Source organism: Phaethon lepturus, unplaced genomic scaffold (assembly GCF_000687285.1).
Source record: "Phaethon lepturus isolate BGI_N335 unplaced genomic scaffold, ASM68728v1 scaffold4095, whole genome shotgun sequence".
In the NCBI taxonomy this organism is placed as follows: Eukaryota; Metazoa; Chordata; class Aves; order Phaethontiformes; family Phaethontidae; genus Phaethon; species Phaethon lepturus.
Window position 1 is genome coordinate 16701 of NW_010542543.1, and position 15824 is coordinate 32524.

Below are 15824 nucleotides of genomic sequence, written 5' to 3' on the forward strand. Positions count from 1 at the left end.
TGTTAATTCTATACACATAAGGTTGGAACATGAAGTATCTCATGGTAAAATACTAATTCACAGCATCCAGGGCCATTAGGAGAAGAAATGGTCAGAGTCACTCCTTCAAGGTCTGACAACACTGAGGCACCTGGAAATTGTGTCTCCCTTTCTTTCTCTTAAGATTTCATGGTCAACATCACACTAAAAAGGCGCACCTTTCTTGTATGTGTTTTGTATGATTTAAATGAAATTGGGATACCAGAAGGATGGGATTCATGTGATTCTGCTGTAGCCTGCACAAGGAAGTGTTATGACCATCTTACTGGAAAACTAAATTCAGGTTCTGCTCCAGCTTCCTCCAGAATGGAGGCAGAGAAGGACAGTTAAAGCAAGCCAACTGAGAGCCTCTAATACCCTTAAAGATAGTAAAAGGATCTGTGTTGGGGTTGAAAGCAAAAATAAATTAGGCTTGTATTTAATAAAAGGTTCTTATTCTTAAAATAAACATTTTGTTAGGTCCCACCAAAAAATGTAGGTAAGCAGCATGAATCTAAAAGTCACCCTTGTCTTTACAGGTGTACTTAACCTTCTAATCCTCAGGCTTTGTTTTGAACTGGTCTGTCTCCTAACAGCATGTAGGGTGAATTGGGAAGACCTGGTCATGTGGACTGATGAACATGCAATGAAGATGTAAGAATACAATAAACTGGTGATCATCTTTCTTGCCTGCATAAGAAAGTAAAGGCATTGTGCCAAGCAAATATGCGCATTAGATGACTAACAGAGCTCCCACACAGTCAGTGTAGGCAGAGAATATGCAATGCAGCCACATATGTGTGTCAGAGCCATACTGAGTGCTTTTTAATCTTTATGTTTGGTTTTGTTTTTAAGTAGGAGTTCAGATCCTTGAGCAGGATGTTTATCTCTATGCACAGAAAACAATATTGGTCATAGTTTTTAATATACAATCAAGTTTTTTTTAAATTATCAGCTGATATATCTATTGTGACATCGGAATTTCAAGTAATTGCTATAAATGTTCACTAGGGTAGCCGTGCGTATCATAATTATCTGAGTTTACTTTTTAATGGCTGGAAAAACCTTTTTGTTTTTAATGTTGTTGGAATGTTTTAACTGCCCTGATTGAGATTTGTTTGTTCTTTCTTCGAAAAAGTTGGTGTGAGGTTTTCACAAAAATTAGTATGCTGTAACAAAAGAGTTGAATTCCATTTGATACTTGCTTTGCCATAGTTTTACAGTATACATGCAGGTACTTCTGAGCTGAACACCCAGGGAAGTTCTGTAAATTCCTGTGAGAAGAATGCAGTTCAATGTTGCATTTAATCTAGCAGTGAGCTCCCGCTGAAGATGGTCCCCTTTTCACTCCTCCAATGATGACTAATCCACCCCCCAAATTAATTAGTTTTCCATCAATTCTGCATGCTGAAGCAGCAGCCTTGTTGCTGCATGGATAGATAAGATAGATGGATATGATGCAATAGAAGAGTCAACAAGATGAAACAAACCCTTCTCTTTCTGCAGCAGTGTAAGGTTAGGTAATCTTAAATGCAACATGAAGCTAACCTTAAGTATTTGTTGTTTGGATGGTAGTCTCTCGTTTTTAAGTTCCCCAAGAAATACTAAGGACTGATTGAGCTAAGAACTCTGCAATCACAGAATGGGAGACAGTCTTCTGAGCTGAATCTTACAAAATGGAGACACTGGAAACCACAGACAGAATCCTAAATCGCCAAGTTACAGTCCTGTGGCCTGACAACCAGATGATCAAATATTCAATGGACAGACCTTGGTTGTTCCCAGAGCTACAATTTTTCCAAGTTTATCATGCTTTTCACTGACTTATCTCATAAGCATACAGTATTTCAGAAAGCAGATTTCCAGAGTACAGGTAAGAGAAAGGCAAAAGTCTTCAGACTCTTTCCAGGAATGTCTCTCTTTGGCAGTGGCAGAATCTGTCAATATACTTTTAGCACTGAATAACTTTCTATCTGATGACTAATTTCTAGGAGTTCCAGAATCAAGAAAGCTGTATTTCGCTTACAGAACTATTTAGTAGCCTGTGCAATATGGACTGGTCTCTATTTTCTCTATTTTAAGCACCTTCTTTCTTGATCTCTGTGAAAGTTGGCATCTAGATCCCTCATCCCAGTTATTTCATTTTTACCAGCAAAAATAGCTTTTATGTGGACTAGTAGTTACAAGGGGTTGTGTGGAATGACTGGGGTGAGAGTCCACAGGTAGTCTACATTATATAAACTGTGCTTTCCACTCAGCTGATTAATTAAACTTGGTTTTCAGATCCCAAGACAGAAACCACTTACGTGCACACTTTATTTTAATAACATGTTTCTGCCCCAAGTTTGTCTGTTCTTAAAAATGGAGAAAAAGAGAGTGTGTGGATCTGTGTAGTCCCTTTTCAGGCAAATACTCTTGTCTGATTTGGGGTTGTAGATAGAGTGAGGGAACATCTTGCAACACATCGCTACAGATTGCCTGAAAGATGTGTTCTTTGGAATAGATTCTACATCCTTCCCAGGACGGGGAAAAAGTGAACAGTAGCGATAAACCATTTTATTGTTTTCTGTTCCACCCTCTGGATTTGTGTTGCTGTTCTGTGATGATGCTTCTGCACATTGAACTGCTTTGCTGCTCTGTCAGTGCCAGGGTATATATCCAGATAATTGTGTGTATAATTTTTGCTTGTGTCTGGGCAGACTGTGCCAGTGTTTTCAGTAAAAATTAACCTGATGGCTTAAAAACATGTTTTGTTCATACAGAGCACAAGATAAAGTCACTGTTGCTTCCATGAAGTAGTTTGAATATGATGCTGAGTACTTGCTACTAGAAGTTTTGCAATTGCTTATCAGTCCACTGTGGCACATCCTTTAGATGTTTCACACAGAACAAAATGAAGTGCCGAAATCTTCTCTGAACTCTGAGCCTGATTTTGCTGGCACTTTGCACATGAGTAAGAGCTCCTGTGACTAGTTTTAGCTGCTCATGTCAGTATAATGAAGGACACACAAGTTTTAAAGGCAAGGTCATGCAGTTGATTGCCTTTATTGTTTAAGGTAACTGTCTTTCTGTAAAACTACTCTGCCTTCAAGGTTTTCCTCATAGTCACAGGCACATGGCAGCCTATTTCTTCTACATCAGTGTAAGGTAGGTGTAAAATGCTACCAAATATGAATATTGTTTTCACATCAGTTTTACATTGATAATAACTGCAAGATCTATAGTAATTGAGAATAAGGCTATATCCATTTTCAGAGACAGGAGTGATTCCTAACTGTCCTTCCTTTAGTGGTATTTTCTTCTGATTATTCACATGCTGTTGGAGAGACAGAAAGATGGGCCATGTTAGGCAATAGATGGGTTTATTTTCTTCAAGAATTTAAAACTATGCTTGTTCCCAAGTTACATGGTGGGGGAAGGAGGAAGCGGAGGAGGAATGCTTGAATTTAGAGGCAGTGTAAAAAAGAGTATTAAGTGTGGATGCTGGCAAGGCACCTGTACTGAAGGCAGACTACAACAGTTGCATGTAGCTTAAGAAGAGGTAACTCTTTTAGAAGCTGCGAGGAGCTAGATACAGGCCTTGTGCCTACAGCTTCAGCATTAATTCTTATTCATTTGGTCTCTCTGTAAGTGTCATGATACCTTGCACAGTAGTGTATGTAAAGAAAACAATTTTATACCAGCATTTGAGTATTATGGTGGACTGCAGGCACTATGGATAGTCAAAGGATGGTAGCATTTGGGGCTACTGTCATCGCGAACAGCTTTATGTTAAAAACTAAGATGTGTGATCGAGTTACCTTGTATCAGCTGAACCACAGTAACTGTGTACATGTTCTTAGTCTGCTTTTTTAAAAGCACGAAGCACTTCTTGCTTGGATTTTAGCAATCTTGTCTTCTGTTTGCATTGGACTGCATGCAGAGTCAATTATACTTCCACTTAACAGATGTAATAACTTTATATACTGGGGCAACCTGTTCAGATACCAAAGCCCTTCATGTCAAGACAAGGTAGCATAAGGAGACCTGTATAGAGAGGCATAGAATCTTTTATTAGACCACTTGATGTAGTTTGGGGATATAATTTGGCCTTCAGTAGTGAGTCAAGAGGCACCAATTCCTTTTTTCCAGTGGCAATTACTTATGAAATCAAGTTATTTCTTGATTCTGGACCTCATGGATGTACTGCTGGAGTGAATTGAGTGCATTGGGAAGCCTGTTTCTCAGGAGCTGTTGCACACAACTGGCAATTATGTCATTGACAGAAGTTTCATAGGAGCAATGGGGGTGCCGATGGTGGACTTGGAACTGTCCACACCATCTTTTTATGGTGCTTGTTAGTTGTTTTAAATGACACCTGCTCTGTAAAAGAAGGTTGACTCTCCTTGGGACTTGCCTGCAAGACATCTTTTCTGTGTTTGAGCTTTGACTTAAGAAAACACATCAGAAAACAAACTTAATAAAATCATCCAACTGAAAATAATTGGTTGTCATCTTTTCCTGCGAGGGAGGGAGAGGTGTTTCTAAGTGTCTGTAAATGTATAAATACCATCTGTATGCTTTATGCCTGATTTTTCTGTTTTTAAGAATAACTTTTGGATTATGTTTTGACACACACTGTGTACACAGGCAGTATTTCTTATTCTTGGACCTGAATAGTTCCTCCATACTATCTTTGTATTACAAGTGAAAGACACAGTATGTATCCAGGCCTTTACAGCAAGTTTCCTGCCTTGACTGGTAGTCCCTTATCCTGGGTAGCAGAGGATTGCTTAATGCTAAGGAGTGCTATATTGGTTTTGTGTAATTTTTTGAGGAGTGCTTCACACATGACTCTGCTGACTTGCTTTTACCTGGATGCTGTCTTGTTGTATCCTGGTGTCTTCTAAGACTGTGACTTGCTTTTAAATATGTTTTTCTTTAACATGCAGATGTGCTTATCTATATGCTGGTGTCACCTTATGTCCCAGTGTCAGAGGTAAAATCTGGATATCTAGGTGGTCTTTGATTTATCAGCCTGTTCAAAACTGGAAATATCAGTTTCTAATTAAATTAACTCTCTCTGATTTCAACAGGACCTCTGTAGAGGGCCCTTCCAGGGTTTAACCCTTTATACTTTTGCTCTTCAAGAGACTTCTTGATTGGATTTGTGATGCAAAGTGTGGTGGCATCAATAGAAAGACTTGTTTTGTATGTAAAAATATGTATTTCTGTAGGCTTTGGATGAGGCTGTGAATGAACTGGCCTGATGCTCACAGTGTGAGGTGTTTCAGAAGTAGATGACAAATTGTATAAGCCTTGCTTTCAGAGCACTTTATAATCTAAACAAAGAATACATCTATGGCACCTCCCTTAGCAGAATTTGTAAAGAAGGAAAAAGTCCTTGTGCTTTGTTGGATGTGAATTTCTTTCTACATGACTGCATGACCCTCTTTACCCATGTTTTTGCTATGCTTGGAGTGGCATGTTGGACACACAGGCTGAGGCTATGATGGACTGTCTGTTTCCAAATTAAGTATTCAGTTAGCCCTACTGTGTGGTAGGTGTAACACATTCAACAGTCCTTCACAAATAGGTAGTAAGGGTTTCTGTCTTGTACTTACAGATCTTTAAGCACTCTCTGAGATTTTAATGAAATTGGCCAGTATGATTTCAGCTGAGGGCTTTTTCCATATGGAGCAGATAGCTCCTAAGGGAGCTTAGCTTATGGATTGCCCCCTTTTCCTTAAATACTAAAAGACTTTATGGTACATACCCCTTGGATACCTGATCCCAGTTCCTGTATGCAGGCAATAAGCAAAAGCAAGTGGATTAATAATACAGGAATATGCTTCATCTCCTCTCCATGCTTCACCTCACCCCATAGAGCAGTGGCTTGATGCTTCCTTTATGGATGAACATCACATCATGGTCTTTTAGAATTTCTTCTCAAGAGAAATTATGTGTAAAAGCCCTGAATGATTCTTGGACATCTGATAGTGTTAAAGCTTAGATTTTTCACTTATTTTTTAGGATTCTAGTGCATAAAGGATGTAAATGATAATCCCAGAGGACCATCTGTCCTGGGAGCAGACATTGGAACTGAGCTACTATGTGACTGAAAGGACTGAGTGCATGTCAGATGGTAAGTAAGACACAGAAGATCAGATATATCATACTGTCACTTCAGTACAGATGAAAAATACAGTCATACACCGATTCAGAACTGGTCCTAATCTTCTTGGAGAATGAAAGGAACAAGGAACAAAACAAACAAAAAATTCATTGCAGGTAGTAAATGTTTTGCAAAGCCCAGTTAGCATGGAAGGTACTTTTTGCTATAACTTTTTGTACTGGAGTATATCTTTTAATCTAGCTGTGGTTCTCACATCGTGCAAAGAGTGCAATTTGCGTCCATTACCTGCTTGATGTCTATGAAGTTAATTTAACTAGGATTTCTAAGGATGCCTAAAGGGTTGTGCCTTTGTCTCCTAAAAGCTCCTTAGAATGTACTTTTAAATCCCGTCCACAGCAGTCTCAAACATGTTTTTTGTTTATTTGTAGTAAGGAGTAAAAGGCAGTGGGTGTTTTCAAGTTATTCTGGACTTGGTTGTAAATGTATTCTGTCTTTTATGAGAAAGTGTTTCCTATCTGCACAATGAGGGCTCTAAGAGCTACTGGACTTCAGACTTTCATTTATGCATCTGGTGTAGCTAAACCTTTTTTCTTTTTATTGGTTAGCTGATTTATTTGCCTTCTGGTTACAACCTAAATATGCCTTAATGTTGCAGTGGACCAGCCTTTCATACCATCTTGCAGGTATAGACGTCTTGCAAACTATTGCAGTCTGTGGTTGTTTTTATGGTACAGAAACCCATTCAGCTGAGTGAGTGTGCCTTTGGAATCAACTCCGCAGTGTGAAGGAGGCCCACCTTATGGAAAGAGGATACTGAAAGCCTTTATTAGGGACCATTTTTGGGGCAAAAATATGTTCTGTATGCAAACAAGCTGTAAGGTGAATGGGTTCATTCTGCACGCTGTATGCTTTACTTCTGAAAAGCCCTTTATGAGTTGTGACTTTCATTACTTATATAAGAATCCTGTGAAACTTCATAGATAGCCAACAGATATTTCTCCTAGGTGTTCACATTCTCTTTACAGATTAAAGTGGTCAGCTTTGGCCAGCTGATGGTCAATGCTTACCACTCATTTGATGGCAGAGAGGATGTGTTTTCCTTTCTAAAAGCTCAGAGTCATGCTAGTGTTCTTTACAGCCTTTGTGTTATACCATCTTGTCCAGATCCTTTGAGGCCATAAAACCTGGTGTTAAACCTGGGCCATAAAACATCAGTATTTTTTACTTTTATATTGAGGTGGTGTGTAGGTGTGCCAAATAATTGGAAGCCTCATTATATTAGGGCATGTATAAACATGCAGTAAATGACAAACATATATGCTTTTTGCCTTAGAGCACTTATTTTTGATAGTTTAGCATAAGTAAAAACATGATATTGTATGTTACCTGATCTTTATAGTCATAGACTCTATTAATTTCAAAGCAACATGTAAATGCAATTCTGGTTATACAAAATAATGAATTCAGAAATAACTTTGCAGAGTTTATCAAGTTTATCTCTGCACTGAAATTTGTAATAAAACGTAGTTAAAAATACGGAATTAAACCATGAGTGAACTTGATCCATCCACCAACATAGAAACCACACACACATCCTATTTTTAACTGGGTAGTTTAAAAAAAATAAATTATAACTATGTGCAGTATATGATTTTTATTGGATACTGAGTATATTCAGAGGTCTTTCACATTTCACTTTCTATTTCCTGTCCACCAATATGGGTGCTTTGAGGGGAAGTGTGTGAATGGTTCTGGTAGAGTAATGCATGGGTTTCCCCGCCTCCCCCCCGCCGCCGTGGTTTATATGGGACTTCACTTCTTCCCCATGTGGATTCACTTGGGCTTTGACACTGCCCTAAGAGAATTGTTCCTCTGGTTATTTGCTTTATTTGCTTCTCATATCTGTTGAATTCTGCTTGGCCAAAATATCATGTATTCATGCATGTAGCTTGCAGGTTGTTCATCAAAAAGATCTTTAATTCAGCAGTGATACTGGCTTACTTTTTATATGTGGGCAATACAAAGGGAAGTTTTTCAAACAGTTTTGGTTTTATTGCAGAATAAGGTTGTAGGTAGTTCTGCCTTGCAGAAAAGCTTAGCCTCGGAAAACCTGATGTGGGAGGGGAGAAAGAAAAGGTCGGCAGTCATTTATCATGTGACATCAAAGTGGAATACTTCCAACAAAAACACTTGTGGTAAAGCTTTCCAGCTGAATGTGGGATGAAGGTCATGCACTTGCCTTCATGTTAACATAATAGTGTCAGCATGGAAGCATTGGTAAAGTACTGGGGAACAAAGTCTGTTTGTATAGGCTGCCTCTGGCAAGTGTGCTTGCTGAAAAGGTACCCTGAAAAGGCCTCAGTCTGAGGTGGCTGAACAGACTGGGTTTTGCACAAGAGGCAAAGACAATTAGAAAGTACCAATGATACTAATTTGAGTGAAGGCTCAGGAAATAAGTGTATGAAATGCAAATCCATGTCTTTAAAGTTGATGGAAAATGCTCCAATAAATGTTTGAAATAAAAGTCATTGTCCAAGCACTGTCATAGGACTGTAGACTGGCCCTTGTTTCAAAGTTGTCTAAGAAAAGGGTATCATTCTGTTCAGCTGTCACAAACACATTAATAAACTTCAATATTGCAGAAAATGCTATGTAGAACGTGGCCAAAGGTTTCCAGTGTTTTAGTGCCTAAGTTGAGCAATCAGTAAAACACAGGCAAAGAAATTATTGTTGTTTTCATTGCAGGGCATGTGAGCTAATGAGAAACTTCTAATGCATTGCTTGGTTAGGGTAGGTTGGAGGGCAAATGTTAAAGCAGTGTTCGCTTTCAAATTCTGAAAAATGCCTTGGGAAACTGTTAGGATGTGTTTGTGCCAGCCAACGAAAAGGGATGGTGAAACCATAAAATGATGGACTAAATTAAAAAATGGTCATTCTAAGTAACCACAAGGCTATTTATTTCACAGAACTGCCTCGTGTTAGATTTTGCATGCACTTGCATCCAGCATAGCTCATGAAGCAAAAAATGTGCAGAGTGAAATGAAACTGGATGGTATTCCTGGAGGCTTGAAAAGTTTTGCTGTAGCTGTGTGACATAGACATGGGCTGCTGTGGTGCGGGTGGAAAACAGGCTGCAGCTAAAAGAGGTCACATGAGTCTGTGGGGATGAGCAAACTTAATGTGCTATTTTTGAAGGAGTGTGCACTTGGGTTGACAGTTTGAAGTTGAAGTCTTCCAGTTAAACCTTTTGTTAAAGCAAGTTTCTTCTGCAACGTGTACGCAACACTGTAGAAAATTAAACTATTGAAAATCTGAGTCCATCTCTCAACATAATCTAAGAATCAGAGAGATGATGAAAACGAGGCAGCTTGCAGTGCCAAGGTGCATTGCAGCTAGAGGGACCCTAATTTCAACAAAGATTTAAATTAAAAATCAGTCTATTCTTTTTGACAAGTATCTATTTGGTAAATTATCATGTGCCAGTTTTAGTTCTACAATCCTTATTGCTTCAGTACAGTTTCTTTCAGGATTATATAAGACAGTTTGCCTTCAAGGAACTTTACTTTAAGAAAGGTACTGGCTATCTGCAATACATGAGACAGTAATTGTTGCTTCTTGTGGGCCAGATTGTAATCCCGGTTTCATTTGATGGTGTTGCACAAATAATCCTGACAACTTTGTGGAGTTTTCTTACAAAAAGAAGAGCAAAGAAGTGAATAAGGAAGCCTCAGTCTGTCTCTGTGTGTTTTACACTGCTTCTGTTTGAGAAATAAAATGTGCCAATATACTCTCAGTGGAATGAACACTTCTCTGGGAACATACTGAAAGGAAAAAGAGATTGTTTTCTTTACTTAATGGTTTGACAAATACAAGTAGAGAGACTGTTCATTTAACATTGAGTTTTCATTACGTGGACATTCCATGATTCCACTGTAGTATTTATAAACAGTAGTCAGCATTTCTAACGAATGCTTGATTCAGAAAGAGATTTGTGCTTATGAAATGTTTGTGTAGTAACATGAGCAGAATTTGGCTAAACATATGCTTGCATGTGGAATGCAAATAGAACCATGAAAAAAGCCACTCTGGCAGGAAATATTCCACCCATTTTCTTGTAAGGTTGTTTTTCTTCCTGTTCCATTACAAACCATGAAGAAACGGCATTTACAGCACACTAGGTAAAGTGGTGAAACTTGCAACAATGAGGAGAATAAAAAAAAAAACCAACGCAACCATGGTTAGAAACATTAGCATTTACCCACATATTTAATCCACTGGTAACATTTATTTACTATGTGTTATATGGATAACATGGTTAAATACTCATAGCAAAATTTTGTCTTTGTCAAGATCTTAAAGGAAAAAGCAGTGACTTGGAAGGTAATGCTTGGAAGATGTTTTTCATGTGGCATGCTTTTATGAAGGGCTGGACAAGTTTTTTGGGAATTTTTTTTTAATTTCTGTAGTACTTGATCCTTTCTCAAGCTGGACAGGTGGCAAGTGAGTTCACTTGATGCTTTTCCTTCTCCTTCTGTGCATAAAATGGTTTTCTTGCCTCATACCCCATAAGGGGTTTAACTGTGGTAAACTCATTTGTAACTTAGCGTCAAGAGGTTCAAGTCTCTATCCCCCCAATGTATGCTTATTCGTCTGCCAGCTCCATTAGCCCAGCGTAACAGTCACAATATCAAGGATATCTTCCTGTTTAATACCAAAGATGATACTCTGTTATTCAGACTGGGATTTTATGAGTCATTTAATGAAACTGATTATTTGTTTTCTGCTGAAGTTCCAGGGAAGTTGGAATCATGGTATCCTGTGTAAAAACACAACAGAATCCATTTGCTGATACATCTGTGGGTCTCTATCGCTAAATGACTTTCTATGTCACCACGGAGACATCGCCATTCATCGTGTCACTATAACTAGAAAACTGTGAAGCTGGTTGGTCTGTGGCAGTGCTGAGAGTTTGTTATTAGTAGAGTATGCATTTTCAAGTTATGAACTGCTACAAAGGTTTATCTTGAACTTCAAAATGCCTAGCAGGCCACATCAACCGGATTAGAGCACGCAGGTTTCTGCAGACAGCAGTTTGTAGTGGTGTGTTTTGAAGTGGTGTGTGCTGTCATCTTCAGCCTAGCAGCCCAAGTAAAAGATATACGGAGGTTCATCTAGCACAGTGTTTTGGTGCAATCTCCAGCTTGTGATTTGGGTTTCCATAGGAGGGTATTCTAGCCACTATGCTGCTGCTTCTCCAGCAGCTGTGAGTTTTTTCTTTGTTTCCACAAGGATGCACATCTGTCTTCCTCTCAGTGCATTCTACCCTGCCTCTTCTTTCCCAGATAAAAACACTGCATTTCCAGTTGCAGTGACAGAATGATTTGGGGTTTATTTCCAAATTGATAAGATGAAGATGCCTCTTGTTTGCTTGATAATGCTGTACTGTGCTTACAATGAAAAAATAACTATTGAAGTAGAATGCGCCTGAGTTTGGGCTCACATATTTATTTGACCACACCAATTATTTGTTTTGATTTTAGTCTTTGGACCTTAATACAAGAACGTCACTTGAAAAGTTGAAGATTTATCAAGAATCATGAGCATATCTTGACAGAACATTGAGGAATACTTAATATGGTATGACCCAGGAGTTCTAGCAGAGGTAGGCATCTGTATTTCAAAGATTGATCAGAGATTTTGTTTCTTAAAACAGTTTCTGGCAGTCCCTAGGAAGGTTGGGATCCTATGGCCAAGGTAAAAGTATGTTCTACTGTGTCTTCACTATTACACAGGCAGCAAAATAGTATCTCTGGGCTCTGACTCTCCTCCAAGGATTATTCAGGACTGTTCTGTCAGTCCTTCTTTTACCATTCACATTAGGACAGTCTTCCCCTCATATGCTCTTGCCTCTCTGTATATAGCTCCTACCTTTTAAGCTTGATCTTCAACAACAGGCACTGTCACAGAAGATAAATCTGATGATGTGCTTTAACTGTGTTAGAGTGAGATCTGTGTGGCATCATCTTCCTGTCTTTTTTCCTGGTTTCTGATGAAGGAAATGTGGTCATATGGACCTCGGGAGAGCAACAGCAAACTCCAGTTACGACCCTGCTCCAGATGGTCGTAGGGGCGAAAAATCACAGTTGTAGTTTGTTTCTGCTGTGCAGTTAGATGTAGCAGCCTATCCACATGCACCATGATAAGAAACAGGTGGGGTATGGTGGGATATTTCTTGAAATGGCATTGCTTGGCTTGACATGTGTACCTATAAGGCCATCAGCATAAGAGCTGATGGAACTGAGGCTATATTAGGCACTGGCTAGTGCTGTAATACTTCCCCATATGGGACTTTCTCAGGTTTTGTGCAGGTGCAAATATCATAGACATCACTGCAGTTTAAGGCGTGAAATGCTGGACTGTCCTGAGACTGCCAAGTTTGTAGTATTTTATGTTCTCGCAACTGCACCTGTGCTTTCTTAATTGTGAGTGACAAAGAGACACACATTTGTGTGCTGTATTCACAGACACATAATTAAAGGAAGAAAAAGCATATGGTAGGCAGCAGTTTGAAAAGCATGCCAGTCTCAGTTTCAAAAGCAACTGTGCAGTATTGTCTCATTGTCTCTTCATGTGAAATGGACTCCGTTTCAGCTGCTGTTGAAAATGGAACTTAGGCCCATCTTTTAAAAAATGATAAAGTTGTTTCAGCAGAACTAGGGTCTTATCTGGCTGGATTGGGGATTTTGAAAATTTACCTAGACCTTTTGAAAATCTGGCCTCTTGATGCCCTAAATTATTTAGGGAGGAGATACCCACTATCATGTTTCCCACTAGAAAAATTAATGAAAATCAATATCTGATTTCTGCAGCTTTACCTTTGAAAATTTCCATGAAGACCTCACACTGGCAATTGTGAAATGACAACCACAGAAAAGTTTTAACTAGATTTTTTCCTGCTTCAGAGTTTAGCGCAAGGTATTCCAGAGGAGAGGGAGGTAAGACTCTCTACACTAACTCTGAGGTTACTTAATCTCCAAGAGGAAGGAAGTTTTCAGTGTACTGCACTTCTTGCATATGCTGCCTTGTTTGATTTGAGCTACAGCCAGATGCTGTTTTTAGTCTCCACTCAGTCCTTCTGCCAGGCTTTCACACTCCTCGTCCTTCTGTGGGCTTCTCTTCTATGGTCTTGTATTTATTTTCCTTCTTTTATCTCTTCTCTCATCAGATATTCTCATTTCCATTATTCTCAAACATACTCACACCTTCTTTTGTCATCTTTATTGTATCTTCTTGTTCCTCTGCCTGTTGCTGCTAGTCTGTTGTGTAGCTTAACTTTCATCTTTCATGTTACCCGATGAGAGTGGTTTTGAAGGACCTGGTGTAATGTCATAGAACAGACATTTCAGAGGACAAAAATACTGACGGGCCTGTTTCAGGGATGCAGAATCCAAAATGGTGCAATGTTTTGAATCGGGCAGATTGCTACATACCAAATTTTATGCATGCCTCATGGTCACTGTTTCCATTGGTGGACTAACTGGTTGATTAATGGACAGACTAATTGCATAACTGAATGGACATAACTAATTGCATGCTGAAATAAGCTGAAAATCAGCCTGGTAAAAATGCTAGTCACTTTTGAGAATAGACCCTTGCTGACATGTGTCTGCAACAGTCTTACAAACTGGGTTTTTAGCTGAGGCAAACCACTCGTAGGAAGTCTAATGTTAGTTGTCACAGTATCTCAAACCTCTACTGCTTTTGGAAATCATGCTTTCTAGATCATCGCCTTATCAGTTTGCAGATTGAAGTTTCATGCTTTCCTTATGCCTGCTGGTGACATCTCTGTCACCATGGGAAAATGCAAGGAACCTCAATGAGAAAACTATTTTGATAAGGATAGCATTAAGAAGAGAGTGGGAGGAGAATACCATCCCCAAGAATTAGAGGTTTTAATGATGGAATATTTTCTTCATTGTATCACAGTTCTCTCTCAGAAGTCCTGGGAACCTGAGATTTGCTTTATCTTTGTGCATCTTCTTATCTCTTTCCACCTACTCATGATCTCTGATCTTTGTTAATCTGGATCTGCTCTGCATGTTCACAGGCAAAAGTTCTTAAAGGAAAGAGGAGGGACAGCAAGGACTGAGAAGTTAGCAAAGCTAATGGAGAGCAGATGTTGAGTCATGCTCAACTGTCCAAAAGTGGTGAGGAGCAGAATCACAACCCTGCTGCCTGAGAAGAGTTGTCAAAACAGAGGTGATCATGGCATGGTCTTACCTGGTTGTTAGATTTCCAGCTCTAGTGTGTTGCACTAGGGATTCTGGTTGAATGCAGCCTGGGAGTCCACCATGGCCCTTTCACCACAAAATGCACCTTTTAATTGAGATCTGACGATGTTGCAAAAAAGAGCCATACTCAAACATGTTATTGAAGGAAGGAACAGGAAAGGGAGTCTGTCTTGGTGAACCTTCCTTAGGAGCATTCACAGCAGAACTGAGGAGCTTAAACTCTCAGATTTGGTGGAGAAAGGAGAGATTCTGGCACTCTGTGAGAAGAGCTTTTGGGAGGACAGTAGAGGAGTTGAGTAAATATTGACACGTTTGACTTTTTGGGTGCATTTTAGCAACATCTGACAAGCTTCCTTCAAAAATACCCAGCCAGCTATGGCTTAACTGTGGATATTTTCCTTACTTACTTCCTAGTATAAGAAATTGGCATTTTAATTTCACAAACAAATTTATGGAAACCCAGTAGATTGGGTTTGTTCTTATGTGCTTTGCCATCATAGCTTTCTGGTTGTCATCTTAACTTTTACATACTCTATTCTGTTCAGGTTTTGTGTTGCACTGTATTCTATATAATTTCATCCCTGAAATTGTGCCCACCACTACAATGTGTGCTAGCACTCAGTTGTTAGACTGTTCTCACCATGGGATCTGAATGCCTCTTCACTGTAGTCTGTTCAGCTTCTTGTGTGCTGCACCTCATGCTGTGGTAGCAAGCTGCCTGGATATTACTATGTTGTGGTTCTTTGCACCTACCAAAGAGCATGAACACTTATCAAGTGTCCTTAATAACATGAATCTGGCATGGCTTCATTTTCAACTCAGCTGTTTAGCTGAAGGAATGTGTTATTTAAAAGAAAAAAGCAATTTCACCTGAAAGTAAATGGCAAAATGGAATTTTATTCAGTCCCAACAATAGAGGGCATTTGCTGTTGATGATTGCCATCATGGCACGCTTTAAGTGAGAACAAACATACTACCCCCCTCCAATACACACAGGCCTTTTTTCCCCTAAGAGATTTATTCATTAAGCATATGTTCAAAGACTACAGCTATTACCACTTTTAAATAGAATCATTTTTTCATTGCTTTTCATAGATACAATGCCACAGTGTTATGAAAAACCCATTAACATTCCAGATTTAATTAACTAACATATTCTATTAAAACTCCTTTCTGCCCCAGCACTTGTTTGCAAATAGGCAGATAAATACTGTATGTTGGAGACTGACCTTCAAATGACAGTCCAAAGTTGCTGCTTTGCAAAGTCTAGCAGTTTGAATGCCTTTGTGTTCCCTATATGTATGTTAAAAAGGTCTCCCACTTCTGAGCCCAGAAGTAGGAGGGGAGGTGGTTAGGCTGCAAGGCTTGGTGTCTGCTTCCTTGCACAGGCAACATTCCTG

General features: G+C 39.2%; 1 protein-coding gene across 1 annotated transcript in view; it reads left to right on the plus strand.

The window, feature by feature from the left end:
* PTPN5 (protein tyrosine phosphatase, non-receptor type 5 (striatum-enriched)) overlaps positions 1-15824 on the plus strand; it is a gene marked incomplete at its 3' end in the record, with an annotated part of 75558 nt that overhangs the window by 12771 nt on the left and 46963 nt on the right. The gene's annotated exons all lie outside the window — the stretch shown is intronic.